The sequence below is a fragment of the Plodia interpunctella genome, chromosome Z (assembly GCF_027563975.2).
Source record: "Plodia interpunctella isolate USDA-ARS_2022_Savannah chromosome Z, ilPloInte3.2, whole genome shotgun sequence".
In the NCBI taxonomy this organism is placed as follows: Eukaryota; Metazoa; Arthropoda; class Insecta; order Lepidoptera; family Pyralidae; genus Plodia; species Plodia interpunctella.
In genome coordinates this window covers 332,864-351,387 of record NC_071324.2, presented here as the reverse complement: position 1 = coordinate 351,387, position 18,524 = coordinate 332,864, and the positions used below count along the sequence as shown (strand labels likewise).

Here is an 18,524-nt window from a genome sequence, read left to right as displayed (position 1 = left end):
ACGTAATCAGCACGTGACGACTTGCAGCTGAAATGTTGTATGCTCTCCATGAAAGATTGATATTGAAAATGATTGTAAAAAACAACTGTTTTCTTTGTACCTAGGCCAGCACGGAATAAATAAATTACAATGCACTAAGATTCCCGTCAATATACGTACTTGATAAAAAATGCTATTTCATGTACGAATTTATATAAATTTACTAGGAACTTGTGTGTGCCCTAAACAATTTGTTGAGTATTTCACTGTCCCTTTAGCCGTGACGTCTACGGGTGAGTACTATATTTTGTTTTACGCCACAAATGTTTCAACTTATAACAATATATGCCAACGCTTAGTATTAAAATTCCTTTAAAATATTTGTTAGTAAATTTGAATAATGATATTATTGGGTATTTATAAATTATGATGCTATCGGTCAGGAATCTACTCAGGCTGCCTCGAAAGTCAAGTGCAGCCTGCTACTGACTGTGGCCTCTCGACCAGCCTAGGCTAGCTTTCGGCTGGAGTACTAACGACGACACAATATTTAAAAAAAAACTAAATAAATATGTAGTATTTTAGCTTAGCTACTGGTAAAAAAATGGTAGTAAACTAATTTATTTTGTAATACATGTGGCGCCCCCATTGTTGAAGATGTACCTAACTTGTCATAGTTGCACCTAACCTGTGTCGAATGTACGAATTGCTGTATGTATCCTGGTATGTCATAAACATATACGAGTACACACATGTACGTATAAAATTACAACTTAACAGCTCATGAAGAACATATTCCTGTAATTATTGTCATTTAAAATTACATTTGACATTATCCATTTGAGACGAAAAAATATTTTAACTTATATATATCTTGTTTTAAACATGCGATGTTTTAGAAAAGTAGGTACCTAATAAATTAAATAAAGATACAATTCATTTTAATTCTTAGAGCGTGGGTTTTCTTTTATTATCTAAATCAGTGTTGAAGTCGAACAAACAGAGAGTCTATATTCTCTTTGTAAATATTATAATTAAAGCGAATTCTCTGTGACCTCGTGTACCAGGCTGTTTGATCGTAAGGCATCAATTCACTGCGGGCGTGTAAAATCTGTCGTACACATTTCCCTTATGAAAGTTAATAGTGCGAGATTTCAATTCAAAATTGGCCGCAAGATCTTTTCACATCCCACAGATATAGATTTGCACATCCTAAAGAATCTTCTATTTCGTTTCGAAGCCAACCGCAATCTCCTAGTGACACTATATTCACTTATATGACATCAAATCACAACGCCAATTTGTCATTGAAACGTAAACACTACCGATTATCAATCCGATTTCATCAATCACCGATTATCAATTGACATCGCGTTTTTGTAATTAATTCACTCTAGTAGCCGAATACCCAAAACTTCGTCATACTCACAGACCAGCCACTTTGTTTTATACTATATAGTGATAATATACCTACTTAAAGTGGTAAACAAAACCACTAATTTCTTACAAATGTTCTAAGCGAAACTGGAAATTAACGCTCGTCAAAGGACACTTGATAAAGCGAGGAAAATGTAATTTCCTTGTCAAAAGTCCGAATATGTATGTCTTATATAATATATAACATTGTGGTCACACTGCGGTCACTTTTAATTAAAAGCGAATTGCTTTTAAATTTAAATGCAATACAAATTTTGAGATATTCTCCTTTCTGTGTCGTGTCTTTTAAATCAATTTTATCAAGATTTCGTAATATAGTTACATAAATAAAATAATAAAGCTTTCAGTGGAATTAAAGCCTTATCGCACAGGCTTTCATCTAGTCTTTGATCTCAGACGGGGCGGCACGTTAAACAAGGACGTTAGTCAACCTACCGCCTTCAAATTTATCATAATCTTGTCCATATTCCTTCATGAATGATCGCCCATTTGCAAGTGTTTTGTCCTGCTTGAATGTATTTGTATCAATAGAATTAAATATACTACTGAAACTTTATTTTTGTACCTAATGTTCTAAAAATTACGTCGATTTCTGTATTTGTACATTTTGCGTGAAAAAGTAAACAAAAACACACAACCATCCATTCTCACATACAATGTTTAGTTTTTTTATTTATCGCAGTATGTGTTTCATGTTATTTGTAATGTATATTGTAGCAATAAAAGTTGTGAATAATGATAAAATTGTAGTTATTAAGTTTTTATTTTAACTAACTAACATTAAGAATAGAAACAAAATAATATTTTTTTTTAATTTCCAAAAAAAATCACAAAATTATGATGATTCTTGGGGATTATGTAAAAATTTTCACGATGTGCAAAAGGTGTCTAAAGATATAACACACTAACTGAGCCCCGGGCTATCGCGTTTGTGGTAATTTCGGGATAAAAAGAGTTTTTCCAAGTTATGTTCTGTCCGTGTACCAAATTTCATAACAACTGGTATATAGTAGAAGAAGAAAAAAAAAGACTAGAAGAACATTAGAAGGAGACTGTAACATAATTGTTGACAAAGTATAAATTCGGGGCTTACTTACAAGTGCGATGTGATGAACTTGTTGGAATACCTCGAATTACGACTTTGTTGAAAACTAGCTCCGCAGCCGTCCTCTGAGGAATCAACTACAACACTACACGAAATCAAGGTTTCGACATCGATATTATTACATTTTACATTATATCCGACGTACAACGGCTGAGGAAGCTACTGGGAAATCACTTAGATTTGAGAGAGATAATTGTAAATTACTAAAGGCTGTCCGACTTCGCTCGGGTAAAACTTATAATATTTTATACTTTTTAACCTTCTTGATGATTCAAGATTTTATGCGTATTTTTATGCGGGTATTTTTAAATCATAGTGATCTATGATTTAAAAATACCCTATACATAGTAGTTTTAAAGATCTGCATACATAGGGACAGACAGCGGGAAGCTACTTTGTCTTATACTTGTAGTGATAATGCACCTACTTACTTGGTAAACAAATCCATCATTTTCTTACAAATGTTGTAAGCGAAACTGGAACTTAACGCTCATCAAAGGACACTTGATAAAGCGACGAAAATTTTCTTGTCAAAAATCCGAAGCAAACTAACAAGAATTACAAGAACAGGAATCTTATATATATTTTATATAATAATAGTTATTATACACACCTACGATGTTAACAAAAATGAACGAACTTATTTAAACTTCTTGTTTGAAGTCTGTCAGAATGATTGGTGTATTTAGACCCGTTTCAGAGAAGGGCTAAACAACACTTCACAATTGTTTAATGAAGGGCTTCGGGAAGCTCTTTGTATCCTATCCTTGTACCGTGACCTTGTAGGTACAGTCAACAGCGCAAAAAGTTGTCCAGCAACCTCTGAACCCCGGTAAAAAAATCGAAATCTTAATTATTTTGGCTACGTTCTTGTTGGCCCATGTACATTGTTATTTATTAAATAGCAAGCATCACATTTCGATCGGATAATATATCCAATTAGTTACTCACAATTATCGTGCCAATTTGTGCTTTATAAAGCTGATTATTTGGTTAAGTGTTGTACTTAACTGTTTTATTCAAATGACGTAACGTGACGAGTTAATTTAAATATTTACACGGATCGATTAAATAAAATACATGAGCCTAAAAAATTATAACCTTGTAAACGCCCGTTAAATGTTCGTTAAAATTTTAACAGTACATTGTTATCGATGCATAGAAGTCTTAATAATGTGACTTCTAATTAAAGCTGATAACATTAAAACGCAGAATCATTTGACACACGACAACACAAAATTACTAAAAGAAACACACTCCAACTAAACATAGATATAATTAGAACAGGCGATGTTATGTAAACTGGTCTAATTAAGGTCATAGTAACTGATAACGAACCCTCGAGCAAGGGAAAGAACCTGTAACAACGAGAAGGGCGCAATTAGCGCGGGAAAAATGTTTACTGAGAATTTCTAGAACATTCAACTGTTGGGTGACAGGGTTTTGTTTTTAAAATGACCACAACAGAATCAGGATTTTTTATTTAAAGCATATTCATTTAGATCTTGTTTTCATCAACCCCCGACGCGAAAAGAGCATTCTTAGCTTTGAATTCATGACGAAGAAAGCCAAACAGTGGCCATCGTCTCAATACATACACTAGTTTATTTTATATACAATTCTAATTCAAAATCAGCTAAAATAAATCGACTAAGTTTATCAAGAATATTATGTGTATAAATAAAGCGTAAAAAATAAATATGAAGTACATCAAACAGTCAATTCATTTCGGTACATACATACTATTTCCATGTTAAATGTAGGGATTATGATTTCATGAATAATTTCCTTCATTTTAAGACAAAATGTAGTCGAGAGGCGAGGGTACGCGCGCGATCACTCATTGTGACGCAGCGAGCCCGTCATTTTTCCCTTTTTTTATGATATATAGAATTGTTACTTATTTTAATACACTTTTCCTCTGACTGAAGCTAAACAGAGGTGATATTAATTCTACATTTTTAGAAGATATAATATGAAAAAGTTGAAATAAAAGATCTGCGGACATTTCATTATTATTCAACGAAAAAAGCTAGTATATAATAGCAGAGCGTTTTTGTTTAACCGCATACCACCGCTTACCAATCCAAAAGCAAACAATAAAATATAAGGCTCTTTTCAAATTGAAATAACAGTGGGGTGACTTAACAAAACCTTTCACGAATGAAACGTGGCTAACAATGGTTTCCAGAAATACAAGGGAAAATTCGTAGTTGTCGCATTTCATTTCACTTGCAAGCCAAACGCGCTGCGGTCGCGTCACCCGCGCTGCATGCGGCGCATGACGGCGGTCATATGAGCCAACATATTACAGTCCTATTTATTTTCCTTTGTTATGATTTGAATTTGCCTCAAAAACGTGTTGCAAATAATTTCTCATTTTCAAAATAACGGGGAAAATTTTACTGAAATCCGTTATATCACAAAACAGTCTTGAGCAATTTTCATTTGTGTTATGACAAAGTTTTGAAGAAGTTTCGCAGAAAACTTTATGCGAAATTCACATTCTTCAAGCGTGTTTCAGAATTTGATTCCAAAATGGTAGGTACAAAATTTGTCTGCCGAGCCTCATATAATAACTTTCATAAATTCAATTTTATATAGGTACTAAGAATTTATTCATTGTTCTTTACGCTTTTAAAAATGTAACAGAACATAATAATAAAGAGACACATATAAAATTGTCAAGTCGTTTATTACCATTGCCATTTTTCCCGCAATAAAATATAATATTCCATTGGTATACTTGTTGCGTTGTGCGGGGTGGTGTGGTGGGGGTTTGGCGCATTGCCAGCGAAATCCACAGCTGAACTTGTTAGTTCACATTGTTACTGTCTATAACATCGCTTCACCTCACTATTGTTACTTAATACCTAATTTTAAAATATTGCTTTATTCACCAAAACTATGAAGAGATCTATACTAGATCTTTATAATATAGGTATTAAATTAAGATGATGATGTAAGATCTTGGCATGTTGTTTCATTGAACACTTTAATAATTAATATATTTGCAAATTGAAAATGCAGAATAATTTGATATAGATACCAATATGAAGTTATAAGACAATATTATTGTTATTTAAATAGAACTACATATAGCGAAACCTTAACCAATTTTTTTTATGAAAGTGCGGAAAACGGGAATAACTAAAAATTTGACTACAAGGAAATACGTTTTTAGAAAAGTCTAGAAAGCTTTAAAAAATTTTAACCAAATATTTAAGTGAAAATCATAACATGTGATATCATAACGACTAACACTGGTGCTAGTGTAGTAATATTACCGAGCTGCTAATGCCGGGAGAGTAGCGAGCCTGGCAACGCTGCTACTTACCCGCTAAACAGACATACCTATTTAAATAGATGCCTCATCTTCCTACAAACACTATCATAATAATATTTCTTCATCAACCGCATTTGACAACCTTGGACATAGCATACTGTCTCCATTCTTGCATGAAAAATAAATTTAAATCTCGCAACTAAATCATGTAGGTATACCGTGTTCGCACCAAGAAGATTCGAAGCCAAAATTGGAATTGGAACATAAATTCCGTCGAATCGGGCCATTACATGCAAAATAACAGTCTGTTTCCATACTTGTTGCGCGGGGGACAGAGGGTGGCGTGTCGAGGGTTGTCGAGGGTGGTCGCGGGTTGGCGCAGCGCCAGCGACCTACTTTGCTGAACTTGACACACAGCAAACCCCCTCGCTCATATTTATTACCCATTATTTGTGTATAGATTTTGGCGACCTTTGTCGTAAAGCCGTTGTCTTGAAATTGGGAGGTCTTCAGTTTTAATTTGTGCAACAAAATGAAGAAGAAATGTAAGTACTTGTTATGTATATTGACTTTTTGTAATTATTATTTAATTTTACTATAATTTCCAACTGTTATCGAAGCTTATTGTGCATGCAAATATCCCAAAATTACACACATTACTAACGGGAATTGAACCCCGAAAGCACACAATCCTAACCCAGGTAACAACTAACGCTCAACTACATAAACACAGCCACCCACATCCACCCGACAGATTAAAAAAGAGATCATTTGAAGAAAATGTCGACACAGCCAAGTTGCGCCACCCAACACAGAAGCCCATTCGGCATTACCGACCCACAAACAGTCTCCATTCACAGGAGCGGATTATCCGCACCATACTTGTTGCGCGGGGCAGGGAGGGCGCTGGCGCAGAGCCAAGCGACCTACATTTCAGCAGAGGGAGACATTGAACTTGACCGAGCCTACTTGACAGGACTTCTTTATTGACAGCTCCGTTTAGGTTAAGGGGTCGTTGACACTTGTGTTGAGTTTGATCGAGCACCTCAAATTGTAGAAAGCTCATTTGTTGTTTAGGTTAGGTTAGGTTATTATATTGCTAATCTAATTGTAGATGAATTTATTAAAATACATTGTCGACATGTGAATATTTTTTTAGTAAAAGGATATTTTTCTGCAGTAAAATCTGGCAGACTTAAACAAATATCATAATAATATGTGTGTAGAAAACTCTTACTTAGGTATACCTTTTATATGAATCAGAATACTAGAAATTTAGTGAGGATTACCGATAATTTTCTGGTTTTATTTCCTTTGTTTTTTTTTTCATGTGTATTATACATTTTGGTTCAGTAAATTTATTTAATCGATTTTCAGATAATATAATCTGTTTACATTCCCTTACGATACTATCGCTAATTGGTATTGATGTTATAATCGTTAGATAGCGGACAAACTCTGACGCAGACCCAGACAGTCACACAATGGTTGACCACTGGCACACCAATGTGACACCGCTCACACGTCTGTGATATAGTGAAATCTGATATGAGAATCGGACTGCTATACATGGACTTGTAAAAAATAAATGTGGTAGTTTTTGAGTGCAATCAGAATTTTCCAGACATAAATTTGATTACACCACAAATGTAGTACAAACCAGTAAGAATGTCTGGCCCAGTGATCAAAATCAAAAACTTTTAAAAGTAATTTTGAAATAATTAAAAAAAGTAATTTTTGTTGTGTTTTTTTTTACAAAACATAGCAACTCCATCACAGGGCCAGATATACATGACAATTTTAAGATACGAATTAATGTTTATTAAAGATTTTTATGGTATAATGTCAATGTGTACAGCAGATAAACTTGATGTGAAAATCTAGTTGCTGAACATTGACCAAAAACATTATTATCAAACGTATGATTAATATAGTAAAAACCTGACAAAGACTCAGATTACTATACAAGATAGATAGATATTATATGATTCCATAACATAAAGTGCATACCAGCATGTGGGAATTGAGAACATTATCCGCTCAGTAGTTGATTTGTTGGAATATAATTACTTACTTTATGGTGCACAGGTAGGTATATTAACAGAATATTATAAGGTTATATTGTATTAGATGTGATTTATGATTATTGTAATTTCTGATAATACTCGGCCAGGGGCTGTAACAGAGAGGCTGTCAGCCATGGTGTAGCGCGGGGAGGAGCGCTTGCTTAAGTCATTCCACATTGTTCTGGCACCCGCAAGGCACGCAGCAAATTATCTTTTAATTCAAATTATTATAAATTTGTGCACGAAGTCATATTATATCAATTTGGATAAATTCCAACGATTTGAATAGGCGACAGTCAACGCGCTTCTCGCCACCCACCACACAAAGTCACCGCGCTTCATCCACATTCATAACCAAAACTTCTGAGTTGTTCGTCGTTTCGTCCTATAAAAAATTCTTCTATATAACTGTTTCCAAAATAAAATAAATAAAAATATTGAAATGAAATTTTAACTCGCATACTAACTGTAGCGTACGGAATTTGAGCTTGCAACTCACGTACGAAATGCATATAGTGTGGACGGGTAACCATAGCCTGAATATCAAGGGATGCTGCGTCATAGCCATAGTTAAAAGAAATATGTCGTAGGTATGCGCTGCCGGTATAGTGTGTAATGACCTTTAGCCGATATGCATATTAAATTAATTTTAACATTGCGTAATATTATTGAGATTATATTTAAATTGTTCGTCACTAGCTCTGAGCATGTCGTCAAGAGTCAAGATCTGGTTCGGCCACTCTGACAAGAGTATCTGTTCCGGATATAATGTAAAAGTTATCAAAACTCAATAATTTACTGAAATTTATTTCCTTATAATAGCCTGTTACAAAAATGGCAAACAGAAGATTGAATTACGTGTTATTTTATAATTATTGAATGGCATGATCAGGAACATTCTTTTGTCGATATATTTTTTTCAATAGAAACGGTTTTTTCAAGTGTCCAGGTGTCTCATTAAATAGATACTGGATACAAATTTTAACAATTAAGTAATATATCTATGTGTTTGAATGTCTGAAGTAGATTACAGTAGAAAATCCGGGCAATAGAAACCGGCCGTTTTAACTTGGTGAACACAACCAATGGCGTAGGGATGTGACGACCCCATCGCCCGTTGAATGACGTGTAACGTAGACCGGATCGTGTTACACCTCATTCAATGCAATCAGTCAATTTTTTTTTGTTTTCCTTATATTTTGTTCTTTTATTTTTTCTTCTTCCTCTGTACCCTCCCAAAAGTAGGACACATTTTTAGTAACACATATATTATAAACATTATATATATAAACAACACATTTTATTACTAACACTTAACTCTTTAACACAATATTTTTATTTTTAATAAATTCGGCAAACGTAAATCTTTTTTTTTATGTATAGGTAAATAATAAATAAAAATTACGCGTACCATTAATTAAATAAGCTGTAAATTAAAACTTTATATTTCCTTCACTAAATGTAACTAAAAATAACTTGTATAACTTAAGAATAAGCTTTGTCGGTTCGACTGTCGGAATTTTTGTTTTCTCCAGCTAGAGAATAAATATTTTGCCAGGAACTCTAAATAAAATATAAAATCCCGACAGACACCAGGCAAGTTTACCGAACATTTCTAATAGCCCTCTTTGAGATATTCGGTAAACTATTAACTCTATACTAAGTCTATTTCACTGAAGTATCTACAAAAATAAAACTTTAACCGTTTCTTTTTTTAGGAACAATCGGACTATAAGGAGACTATGTACGTCACTTCAGTATAAGTGGAAGCAAACAGAATTCTCAAGACCACGAGAAATTTAGCACAACCACACAATATACTGACAAAGAATATGTTAACATATACTCTTAATATACTCGTAATATATAATGCAGTAGCGTAGTAATTTGCTTTGTGTATGCTTCGTGTAATATTGGTAGAAGCCATATTAGATAATTATTATGATAAACTGAGGTTCTACAAGGAAGATATGTGACTGTGACCAGGTACAGTACAGTACAGTACAGTTTTACTAAATGTATTCGTTGGTAGGATTAGTAGTTTATCAATAGTTCGAGACCTTACAATTAAAAATAAGGCTCACTCTTCGACCGTGACGTGCTTGGTCGTCAACTAGATTGAATTTGTATTCCGTATTTTTAATTACAATGTCTTTATTAATGTTAGTTTTAACTTACTTTGATATCTTTATAACGTATCTTATTGTCGTATTAATAGGCGTCTCATTGATGTTGACTAATAATCCTAGAAATACTAGATATGGAATAATATCTATTCAAAGGAACTAGTGTGACTTTGCCATACGATATCGACCGTCGAAAGCTTTCAAAGTGATACGCAGGTAACCAACTATACTAGCGATGTGATTGTCTGGCGTCACTACAGCGCACTGCGATTGGTTAGCTGCGTCTCACTGCAAATCGATTCGATAGTGAGATGTGAATAGCAAAGTCGCACTATGCCCATAGTTGTATTAGTAGTATTGTGTAATCTCAGTAGGTATACTATATAATACTTACTAGGCATTGAAAGCCTAGAATATAAATTACTTGATGTTAATTATACAACCCTTATGCCGGCTTCGCACTGTCGTCGAACAGTTTGATAAACTCTTTTTCTGGATTCGGTATACATTGCTGGATTCTCATTGCGGTAAATAGAAACACTCATAATAACTGCGCAATGTTCACGCATTCGCATCGGCATGTGTGTGAGTTCGGCGGTAGTGTGGAGCTGGCTTTGCGCTCATATAGCACATTAAATTCATGTAATTTCAATTATTTATTACATAATAAGTAGTCTTAAATACATACGATAGATGTCTTTTATCAAATAAATTGTGTAGCTGATTCCCTTGTATCATTTCCTAGCCCTATATTCCTCTACATGCAACCAGGATCTGTCGATCCCACAAATAAAGTAATTTTTTATTGACATTACCATAAAGTAAATTTTTATTGACATTACCATAAAGTAAATTTTTATTTACATTACCATAAAGTAAATTTTTATTTACATTACGATTTGTAATTTTTCAAATGCATACCTACTTGAATAAAAATATAAAACATGTTCTTGGTTGGGGCCGAGCTGTGGGTTAGCTACGGGGTCCATAGATGGCGGATATTGCAAGCTTCTTGCCTTGCCTTGAAGTGTCAAGGTTAGCTGCAACGCAGCGGCAGAACTGTGGTTGACTCAGGACTGCGGTTGGCTCAAGGATTTAGTAAGTACTTCGTACACTAATTCCATGGGCAGGCTACGAGTATATCAATCAAATGCCAGTCCAGTGACGGTTCTGTGACATGGCGAATTAGCGCCGCCGTTACATAAGCGCTGCCCATGGAATTAGCAGGTACTTGTATATGTACCTACTAATTGCATGGCACTGCCCACGCTGATCACAAAGATCGGTTCAGCCTCGGATAAATAAGTAATAAATATATTATTTCTATTTTTTCACAAGCCATCAGTTTTTTTCATAATGCATATAACTAGATATTCTTAATGTTAATATTGTTGGTTGGCTAATAAAGATCAAATAATATGAACCGTCTTGATAAATATGTATAAAACAATAATGGTAAGCCCTTCTGGCATGACAGGGACCAACACTGTTTAAATGAGTTTCTTTCGGCATTTCTTCTCAGCAGTGGTCGTTCCGAAATGCTGGTAGTTTGTAGTTGCTTTTAAAGTTGCTGGTAGTTGCTTTTAAAAATACTATATTTGACTTGAAATCTTTCGACTTTGTGTGAGATAAGTTACTGGTATTCTATAATACATTTCACTTTAATTGCATAATTTAAACTTTTAAATTAAATATGAGTATAGTTTCAGATAAATGCTCGGCCAGGGGCTGTAACAGAGAGGCTGTCAGCCATGGTGTAGCGCGGGGAGGAGCGCTTACTATAGCCGATGTGCATTACATGTGATTTATATTAATACAAAGATTATAGTAGAAGTAAAAGGTTTGACTACGGACCCCAATTAGCCCCATATTAAGTAAGCCCTTCTGGTAAGCCTTTCTAGCATGACAGGGACCAACACTGTTTAAATGAGTTTCTTTCGGCATTTCTTCTCAGCAGTGGTCGTTCCGAAATGCTGATAGTTTGTAGATTTTTGAGATGATTTAAAATATGACTTGAAAAAGTGCCTGTGAAGGTCTAATTTCTGGATTAACGCTCAGACTTTTTTGATTTAAGAATAAATGAGTAGCTATTTCTTCTTTTAAATTTTAATTGATAAATTTAAATGTTTAAATGCAATCTATGATGAATATAGTTTTAGATGAATGCTCGGCCAGGGGCTGTACAAGAGAGGCTGTCAGCCATGGTGTAGCGCGGGGAGGAGCGCTTACTATAGCCGATGTACACTATTTGTGATTTGAGGGCATTTCTATTAGTACAAAGATTGTTAATAAAAGATTTGAGCTTTAAGAGTTATAAATCGATTTTTACAACATTTTAAATGAATGAAAGTGTCATAAAGGGAAAGTTTTATCTGCATCATAGACACAGGTGAAACAGGAATTCAAGCGGATCAGCGCTAATAGTACACCTTACTTTATATTTAACTTTTTCATTCATGTTTTCGATAGTGATTTCTATCGATATAACGTTAATAGGCATAAGAATATCCACTTTCAAATTTTTTATAAAATCAAACATCACTGATGTATATAAAAATGGACGCAACGTATAGTAAACTTCAAACAAAATGATTCTGTACGACAGGAAAAGCTTTGGAATTTGGGCAATGTAAATCAAGGGAAAGAACAAAATTATGGCTTTTTTACCTTTGAATTTTCAATCCACCAATAGGCTCGCTTTTCAGCTAAGCATGACCTTTGACCATCAGACATAATCAAAAATCCACCAATAACGACATAGTACTGTATTTTCAAATTTCAAATCCGAATGATTTTATATTTTCGAACAGGTACTTTGTCTCATTATTATAGTCGAATAGAATAAAGATTTGGTTTCATTATCATAATTTATATACTATGTAACTATTTAGTCTCCGCACTATAACATTATTACAATGTCGCTCTAACACATAATATTTATTTGTTATAAATAGCTGTAAGCAATAGCTTCACGATTAGACATTACTCATTTTTATTCCAAATAAAAATATATAAGAAAAATCAAATGGAAATTAGATTAAGTTCAAGCGGTGACATTATGTAATTGTAGCTGGCTGATTTTATTAAATATTCAATAAATAAATACCACATCGCAAAGCAAAAAGACTGTAATGCATTGAACTTGTCAGCCAAGTCAGAGAGCACTCGAGAGCTCAGAGCTCACTCAGATATAAAAAACTATAACGATTTTGAACCAAGATTTTTTTCTTTATGATCTGACCGCATTTCCAATTCCTCACTTATCCAAGGTCTGCTTAATCTTCCCTCGCGGCCCTCAGCATCCTTAGTTGACTGGCTCGCGTCGACTCAATATACTCACTTCTATAAATTTAATGCTATTTCCTTGTTTCTATTTGGAATGAAAATTTTCTTGAATTACATATGTTGTTTATTTATTTACCTATTTACACGAATAAAATACAAAAGTACTATACCTATTTATTTCTATATAAATTTCTTTGTAAGTAATTGTATGTACCTTTTGTGGCTGTCCTCGTTGGTGCTTACGCGTGAAGCTCGTGGTACCAGATATAGACAAGCTATTAATCTTGTAAGCTTAAAGCTCGCCTGTCTCTGGTGTCGTAAGCTTGCACTGTACTACAGCAGATTGGAGTAAAGCTGAATTCATACATTGCCCGGATGATAGTGTTTTATTTTGTTTTTTTATTTATTTGTAACTAATAATCATAAAACTTGTCCATCTGTCACAATGTAAATGAAATATGAAGAACGACTTGTCAAAATCCAGCAACCTTGCAAATCATGAGTTTATGATATTTTTTGAAAATACGTTTTTTAAAATCTTTTGTTACGAATATATAATTTAGGTAATTTAATTTTCCCTTAAACTCAATGTGCGTGCGTACGAATTTAGTTGGGGACGCGCGGTGCGACGCTCGATGCAAACAATAAACTTGTGATTGTAGGAATATCGAACTAAACTTATTAATTTTTTTTTATCTATTGTAATAATAAACTCATAGATTATTCTATAGTTGAGTACGATGTTTACAATGTCAGTTTTCTGGTTTTCCTAGGTTACTGGTGTTTTTACGTAAACTTGTATATGCTGCTTATGTATATGAAAAAAATATATACTTAATTTATATACATTTAATAAGCGTATTATATTATTATTTAAGAAACATAAAATGACTATAATATATGGTATATATATATAATTAAAAGCATCTATTTAAAAGCAAACAGATATTTATAATATTTTTACGTAAATAATGAATAATTTGCGATTCTACACATATTAACTCTATATAATAGCCAAGCAACGCGATACAGTACAGTAGCGTTAGTAGCGGAATCGAACACAGAGTTAACGTTTTATAGAAACGACAGGAAAGGAAAATTTATGTATTTGTTACGATCAGGCAAAAGTCGTAGAACAAAAGATGTTAATATCTATGTAGCTATACTCTGCTGCACCTTATGCGCCTTTGGAAGGTTATGCGTTAGATACCAGTCAAATAAAAAAAATCAATCACCAGTACAGGGAGACTACTGAGTTAGCCCCAAAAATAAGTTAGAGACTTATGTTGTCTTCTATAACATATACATATGTAAATAAACACCCAAGTCGCAGGTCAGTCTGAAAAAGATCATTTTCGATCTTGACCTTAAGCGGGGTTTGAACCGGGACCTCCGGTATAGCATTCCGGCATGGTGCCACATCATTATGGTAGTCGATGGACAAAATTATATGGCGCGTATTGGAACTGAATTCATTCATTACACATTTAAATTTGTATACCTAACTATTTACTTACTGTATTTAATTAAACTCCGAAGGCTAGATTTATAGATTTAGATTTAGATTTAGCCGTTCTCACACCGACTAGACTTAGGTGCAGCCGGTCTCTACAACCAGGTGTAACCAATTGGAACCGGCTTCACCTAGGGTCTAGATGGATAAATTTAAGCCTTAATGCATTTCGAGGTTTAGCCGTAACATATCTAATTTGTATATTTCTGCTGGCCTGGAATATGCTGTCATTATGTGATCAATCGACGTCATCAAAATTTTCTTACCTCCAATTTTGTTTTGGTAATTGCTTTTCTTCTTTGTCTTCTTCATTTTGTTCTCCATTCTCCTCATGTTCTTCATCCTGTTTTGTCTTTTTCTTCATTTCAATGCACAGTATTTCGTTGATGCATTTGTGATTTGTGATTGTAATTAAATTAAAATATCAAAATCAATCCGGTAGTAACCCTATTGAAGCGCTTATACACTTCAATAGGGTTGCTGCCGGATTGATTTTAATATAATTTGTGATTCTTGAAAACGGAGAAATCAAAATTAGAAATCATTCTTAAACTTTGTCATTTTAGAAGAGGTTAGTAACACTTAAATGTTCAACAATATGCAATCTCGCAAATATGCACGGAATTTTTATTGTGTGATAACACTTGTTCTTATCTAGCTTCTTTATATAATTAGTAAATTTTTGAAAAAAAAAACTATTTAAATTAAAAAATAGAGATACAAAGCAGACGCGCTGATGTTTACTTTTTCGTTTGTTCAGTTTCTGCACTTATTTCTTTCAAAAAGCAACTGGTATCTCTCTCGTGTTCTCGTTCATCACCCATCAACTTAATTCAAACATTTTCAGTTGCAAATAAGCTTTCGCTATCAGGGGCGTTGGTCCCTTGTAAATGGCTTAAATATTATTGAGCCAGTAAAACTCCTGGCATCTAGTATTTACTCGGGACCACTTCCATGATAGAACTGTCGTCAAATAACATCCTGACCACCACCACCGGTCTTTCCAGTGGATCATCGGTACTGACCGCGGGGTTGGTCCCTTTACTGGTAAATATATTATGCCTTTATATTTGTTGGTAAAGAGATCACCTTCGAGGTTAGATGTCTCGCAATTATAGAAGACTTCAGGCTGCTCTTCAGCATTGTAAGTACTCCTTTGTAGATGTCCCCCATGTTGCCCTACTACTGTTTATTCACATAGAAACACTTCGTTAAATGTGAGTGTCTTTTTGTTGTTGTTGTATCGTCATAATCGTCATATTCTTCCTTAACATTTCTCTTTCGTCTTTTGTCTCCATAAGTTTACGGTCATGCTCACATCCACTCACAACTCTTCATATCTTCATTCACACAGTCTCCCTCTTCTCCTGTAACCAGCAATCTTCAAGTTCAACATTATTTTGGTTAGATGTTCGTTTTCTCTCCTCATGAGATGTCCATATTATGCATTACTCCAACTTTTTCATTTATAGACACTATTTTTAAACTTCCACTGTTGTTGTATTCTGTAGTAAATTAATAGATTGTTATAATAATCGTAGTTGTAACATGTCCTCTGTTTAGCTGGTCTCGATTTAAATCAATTAAAAATAATTAATATTTTTTATAATAATAACATTGTTCTAAGTCAATAATAATATGTTAACTTTCACATAAAATGTAACGATATAAATATATATATAGATAAATATATAAAAGTTAATTATTAATATATATCTATAATATATATCCCATTATTAATAATTAACTTTTATATATTTATCCGTATTACTAACAAAAAACCATGAACAATTTATTTGATTCGACGCTGTATTCCATTCTACTGAACAAAACTCTTTACTCGTTATGAGATCTCGTTATGATAATGTAGAAGAATAGAGATACAGTATTACGTTTTTATCCCATACGGGATAGACAGCGCCTAAGTTTGCTAAACTAGAGGGCCACGTTTAGCTGTATAGTTGGCATATTGGTGGTGTTGACAATTAAGAAGATACGAAGTTATTATGAATTTACTAATAATGTTTCTAACAATATTTTATTATATTTTTGGAAACAGGGTTAGTGTCTTTCAAAAAGTATTTTCTAATTTCTTGCTTTCAGTGCAACTGATTGTGGGGGTTCGAGTCGAACTCGTTAAACGTAATAATCGTATTAAAACTACTGGGTCCCTGGACCTTCACTCTCACATATACTTTGGTCACGCAAGAGGGGGCGCCACTAAATTTCTGCCCTGGTTTGAAACAAACCTAGGTTTTTGTATAGTCTATACCAAACCTTGGTTATTACCAGCGACCTTGTACATAGAATAACATTTACATAACCCATCTATATATTTAAACCTTAAACAATTGCTGCTATTTTCATAATGGTCGGTTTTCAACCTCTCATTTCTCATGCGGGGCTGTGACTATACGAAGCCCGAAGTTCATGTAAAATTTGGAAAGTTCTGCTGTGATTTTATAACAGGCCTCCTGCCTGACGTCAACTACTTGGGAATATTATTGTTGTCTATCAGCTGTATGACATCCACGGGAGGATGAATGGTCTTATTCAAGGCTGGAACCATACAACATTTACACCAGTAATAATAATAGATATGGATTAATCTTGCCTTGGTTCTTATTTTCTTTATGGTGCTATGGATGTTTAGCTTTACAAAGCATCACAAAGAAATTAGTTATCTTGTGCAGACAATCTCCGTGCATCTGAGCATCAACATTTATGCAAACTGATTTAGGTTCTTACTATCATTTATGTTTCCTGCATTTCAATTAATTTTTTCATGAAAATAAAAATTCGTTCTTGTCACTTTTTATAACACTTTCAGAAAAAAATAATTAAAACGTATGAGCTTCATTCTAACAGTCATTCAATGAATGAAAATGTATATTCGTTTTATGCCTATTTTATAACCAGACTTGTCGAAGAATAATCGTCCTGCGCGCGTCGTGTTGCTCCTGCCAGGTCCGTACAGGCAATGATTATACCGACGATCATTTTATAGAAACTTGCTCACCGATATAATCATTCTATGTATGGTCATATATCGTCGACATTTCATTATGAAAAGAAGAGAACAGAAGAGGAAAGAAAGAGATTCCTGTGGACCACATTACCTTTTCAGAGAAATTGTAATTCCGTAAATATGTAATACTGAATTAAAATTTGAATTCATCATGTTGGCTGCGCACGCGCATTATGGAATGGATTTCTGTAAGATAATGAAATTCTGAAGTGTGAGATCAGTGAAATATAGTTACTTTGTTGTTACAAATGATATTATTTATTGAGAGAATGGATACATGTTTGTTATTTTTTCACGATATTTATTTTTACTTATTTTTTCATGTTTCACAAACACTTGACGTGTACGATCTATTGATATTTGTGTGCCACGTGTTTAACTATAACGTAACATTTACTTTACTAATGCATTACTTTGTTATGTAACGTGTATTAACATGTTTGTGTGATAAAATGTATAACCAATCGATCAATTTTATTACATTGTCAGTAGCTTAGTAATCTACATTTTATGCACAATATTCTTGTTAGATAGGAGACGGTATTATAACATAATATAATTGTAATAATTAACACATATATTGATAAGTATATTCTTGTTACTTCATGCGAAATCTCAATATGTTGCCCCGGACGGTGATCCAGTATCACCCGTTTCAATTATAATAGTCTAAAACCTGTGGTATATATAACGGAACAA

At 33.7% G+C, this 18,524-nt stretch overlaps 1 protein-coding gene and 1 long non-coding RNA gene across 6 annotated transcripts in view; both read left to right on the top strand.

The window, feature by feature from the left end:
* Window positions 1–18,524, top strand: part of LOC128683090 (otoferlin-like) — a 75,402-nt gene that overhangs the window by 29,931 nt on the left and 26,947 nt on the right. The gene's annotated exons all lie outside the window — the stretch shown is intronic.
* Window positions 5,508–10,723, top strand: LOC128683092 (uncharacterized). The gene is made up of 2 exons (XR_008406251.1): window positions 5,508–6,352; window positions 9,592–10,723. It is a non-coding gene; the product is annotated as an uncharacterized LOC128683092 (long non-coding RNA).